The 4909-nt window shown below is 41.6% G+C and overlaps 1 pseudogene; it reads left to right on the top strand.

Moving 5' to 3' along the window:
• The first annotated feature begins 209 nt into the window (after positions 1–209).
• Positions 210–695, top strand: LOC126078558 (60S ribosomal protein L23a-like; annotated as a pseudogene).
• The last annotated feature ends 4214 nt before the right edge of the window (positions 696–4909 follow it).

The following is a 4909-nucleotide window of genomic DNA, read 5'->3' on the forward strand; positions in this document are numbered from 1 at the left end:
GGCAGGGTGGTTGGGGAAGACATACAACGTCTTCTGGCAGCTAGAGGTAATCTAACCATTGAGACCTGAGAGGCACATAACTATTCCAGCTGCTGTAATCACCTGCAGTTACTCACCATTTTGGTTAAGAAGGATTTTGACTCAGGCAAGGGTTATGTCTCAAACATAAAGGTCTAATAGAGCATTAAAAGGGGTCAAATGCCCTTTTTATGAAGATGGTGCTGAAAACGAAGAAGGACGCCCCTACCCCTCCCAAAACTGAAGCCAAAGAAAAGGCATTGAAGGCCAAGAGGGTAGTGCTGAAAGGTGTCCACAGCCACAAAAAAGAAAAAAAAAAAAAAAAACGACAGCCACCCACCTTCTGGTGACCTAGTACACTACAGCTCTGAAGGCAGCGCAAATACCCTCTGAACAGCGCCCCCAAGAGAAACAAGCTTGACCACTCTGCCATCATCAACTTTCCCCTGACCACTGAGCCAGCGGTGAAGAAGACTGAAGCAAAAAACACACTTGCGTTCATTGCGGATGTCAAGGCCAACAAGCATCAGATCAAACAGGCTGTGAAGAAGCTCTATGACATTGACGTGGCCAAGGTCAACACTTCAATCAGGCCTGATGGAGAGAAGAAGGCATATGTTCAACTGGCTCCTGACTATAATGTTATTGGTGTTGCCAACGAAATTGGGATTATCTAAACTGAATTCAGCTAGCTAATTCTAAATATAAATTTTTCACCACGTTAAAAAAAAGAATGAGAGAGAAGGGCCAAGAATTCAAGTAGTTTCAGGGTGTTTTTTTTGAGTATCTACTAGTGCTTAAGAGGCACTGATAGTTCAGTGGTAGAATTTTCACTTTCCATGCAGGAGACCTGGGTTCAATTCCCAGCCAAACCATCTCATGGGCAGCCACCACACATCTGAACAGGTTACAGTAGAGCTTCTAGACGAAGATGGGCTAGAAAGAAAGGCCTGGTGATCTAATTCCAAAAATCAGCCAATGAAAATCCATGGATCACAATAGTCCTCAGCTGATCATGGGGATGGCACAGGACTGGGCAGCATTTCTTTCTATTGTGCATGGTGTTGCCATGAGTAGAAGGCAATGGCAATTAACCACAACAACAACTAGTGCTTAAATACGCTTAGGTAATGTGGGGAGTTCCAAAAGATATTGGAACATAGTTCTGTAGAACCTAAAAAACATTGTACTAAATAGCAATGCCTTGTTTCCAGTGGTGCTACTTTAAAGAACTCACTTAGCTCTATCTAAACCATGTGCATGATAGCCCAGTCCTATCTAATATCCTGTAGAAATCCAACAAGATAATGCCTGCGAAAGCACATTGAGAAGTATGGCTGGTTTGAATGTAAGAGTGATTACTGAGGAGATCTCAAATTCACAGCACTGGCTATGTGCAAAGCACGAAGGTGTGTGGGAACAAATGAATGAGACATCGTTTGTCCCCTTTGAAGGGGCTCTAATCCCTAAATCCTGTAAGGAGCAGACAGATTCATTCATGCAGTCAACAAATAATTGTTGAGCACATACTATTTGCCAGATACTATCCCAAGAGCTGGCAAAATAGCAGTGAACAAAATAGACAAAATTCTCATCCTCAAGGAGCTTACATTTTCAGGTAAACAAATATCACAGGAGAGTGAGTCGAGAGTGGATGCAGAGAGTAACGAGCATAAACTGAAGACTGAAGACCCTAGCCTCATGTTCTACCTCAAAACACAGCCATCTCGAGATAGAGGAGCTGCTTTAAAATTCTAATAAAGACAAGAAGGTAGGACTATAGTCCTTTTGTTCCTTCTTATTAATAAGTCATGGCCCCGTTTTAAAAGATCTAATCACATTGAGAAAACAAGATACATCAAATGGTTGTCTCTTGAGTGCCCCCAAATAACAAAAAATTTTTTAGGCCCCCTAAATATCAATGAGGAGGCCTGGTGGCACAGCAGTTAAGAGCTTGGCTGCTAACCAAAAGGACAACAGTTCGAATCCAGCAGCTGCTCCTTGGAAACCCTACTCTGTCCTATACTGTCGCTATAAGTCAGAATTGACTAGACAGCAATGGGTTTGGTTTTTTTTTTGGAAATATCGATGAAAGACTTGTTTCCACTACAGCAGATTTATTTTCTTCTACACAATGTAAATTTTGTGAGTAATCTTATTTTAGTACAGTAAAACCCGCGAAAGCCAAAACCCTTGTAAGGTGGAAACTTGTCAGAGAAGAAAAATTCAAATGTTTCCCTTTAAAATGAGTGATAGACAGGTAGTAAGACTCTACCCTGTCAAATGTGGAAAACTTGTGAGATCCAGAAAAACAAGGCTCTCGCAGGTTTCACTGTGTATGTGCTGCCAAAGCAAGCATGTGTGACTAATCTTATTTCTTGTTTTTCTTTGGCTGCTTGGAAACTCAGGGCTGAAGTTTTAGCTCAAAATGTATCAGGAGAGATGATTTTGTAAACATGCACGTGAATGTTCTACCTTAGCTGCCTGTTCAGTTTATATTTTCCCCACCCATTATTTAACTTTTTTCTGTTTACTGTGTTGTATGCATTTGCTTATAAGCTGCCTCAAATCCTGTGTGGAATAAACTGGGGGTACAGAGTTTAAATAAAAGAAGCAATACAAGCCAGCATCTCTAAGTTTAGAGGTGGCTATCAGGTAGCATGTCTCCCTTCATATTTCCTGGGAGCCAGGACACTAGAACGAGTCTTTCTTGGTGGGAGCGGATGAGTAGAGTGGGCTCCGGAAGCATGTTGAGGGGTCAGTGCTGCGTGATGGTGGGGTGCCCTTGGGAAGTGCCGAGATTCTGGTTGGACTTGGCTACCTGCTTACTTTGTTTCAGTACTTAACAAAATTCATAGGTGTTATGCTTATTGGCTTGTTTGTTTTTCTTCTGTCTGTCCCATTACAATATAAGCTTCAAGAGAGCAAGCCTGTTTTCTCTCCTCTTCACAACCGCATACCTAGGTATTGAAGTCACCAGAGGCTGCATATGAGATAAAATGACAGCATGTGACCACCCATACCTACCACTGGGCCAAAATCGGAACCTAGCAGGTACCAGTGTGTCCACAGCTCATCTTTACGCTCAGCTGTATACAACACTTGTTCATTTCCATCTTTCCTATTCAACTAATTGAAAGCCTAATGTGTGTCAGACTCTACATTAAGAAAAAAAAAGAGACCAAATCCGTGTTGTTGATTAGGACTGGTAGGAACCCTACAGGACAGAGTACAGCCACCCTATAGGGATTCCAAGAAGTGGTTGGTGGATTCAAACTGCCAATCTTCCGGTTAGGAAAAAAACAAAACAAACAAACAAAAAAAACGTTGCCCTTGAGTGGATTCCGACACACGTGTCTGTCAGTTTTTCGTACTGTGGGGGCTTGTTGCTGTGATGCTGGAAGCTATGCCACAGGTATTCAGATACCGGCAGGGTCATCCATGGAGGACACGTTTCAGCTGAGGTTCCAGACTAAGACAGACTAGGAAGAAGGACCTGGCAGTCTACTTCTGAAAAGCATTTGCCAGTGAAAACCTTATGAATAGCAGCAGAACATTGTCTGATATAGCGCTGGAAGATGAGACCTCCAGCTTAGAAGGCACTCAAAAGACGACTGGGGAAGGGCTGCCTCCTCAAAGTAGAGTTGACCTTAATGGCATGGATGGAGCAAAGCCTTGGCCTTAGTGTTTGGTGCATAAATTTGAATAATAGTCGTATTAACTGGTCTTCCTTGTAGGTGTGTGGATATTATCCTATCACTGATAGCATTGTACTTCAGGATAGATCTTGAAATGTTTCTTTTTAATGATTAATGCAACACCATTCCTCTTCAAATTGTCATTCCCAGCGTAGTAGACTATATGATTGTCCAATTCAAAATGGCCAATACCAGTTCATTTCAGCTCATTAATGCCTAGGATATTAATGTTTATGCATTCCATTTCATTTTTGGTGTTTCCAATTTTCCTAAATTCATACTTTGTACATTCCAGGTTCTTATTATTAGTGGATGTTTGCAGCTGTTTCTTCTGATTTTGAGCCATGCCACATCGGCAAATGAAGGTGACTTTACACATGGACCTCGCCAGATGGAACACACAGAAATCAAATTGACTACATCCGTGGAAAGAGATGATGGAAAAGCTTGGTATCATCAGTCAGAACAAGGCCAGGGGCTGACTGTGGAACAGACCATCAATTACTCATATGCAAGTTCAAGCTGAAACTGAACAAAGTCAGATCAAGTCCACGAGAGCCAAAATATGAACTTGGGTATAACCCACCTGAATTTAGAGACCATCTGAAGAATAGATTTGATGCATTGAACACTAGTGACCGAAGACCAGACAAGTTGTGGAATGACATCAAGGATATTATATATGAAGAAAGCCAACAGGTCATTGAAAAGACAGGAAAGAAAGAAAAGACCGAGATGGATGTCAGAGGAGACTCTGAAACTTGCTCATGAACGTCAAGCAGCTAAAGCAAAAGGAAGAAATGTTGAACTAAAAGAATTGAACAGAAGATTTCAAAGGGCGGCTCGAGAAGACAAAGTATTATAATGACATGTGCAAAGAGCTGGAGATAGAAAACCAAAAGGAAGAAACACACTCAGCTTTTCTCAAGCTGAAAGAACTAAAGTAAAAATTCAAGCCTTAAGTTGCAATAGTGAAGAATTCTGTGGGGGAAAATATTATACGAAGCAGGAAGCATCAAAAGAAGATGGAGGGAATACACAGAGTCATCATACCGAAAAGAATTAGTTGACGTTCAACCATTGTACTGAAGAAAGAAGTCCAAGCTGCTCTGAAGGCATTGGTGAAAAACAAGGCTCCAGGAATTGACAGAATATCAATTGAGATGTTTCAACAAACAGATGCAGCTCTGGAG

Source organism: Elephas maximus, chromosome 6 (assembly GCF_024166365.1).
Source record: "Elephas maximus indicus isolate mEleMax1 chromosome 6, mEleMax1 primary haplotype, whole genome shotgun sequence".
In the NCBI taxonomy this organism is placed as follows: Eukaryota; Metazoa; Chordata; class Mammalia; order Proboscidea; family Elephantidae; genus Elephas; species Elephas maximus.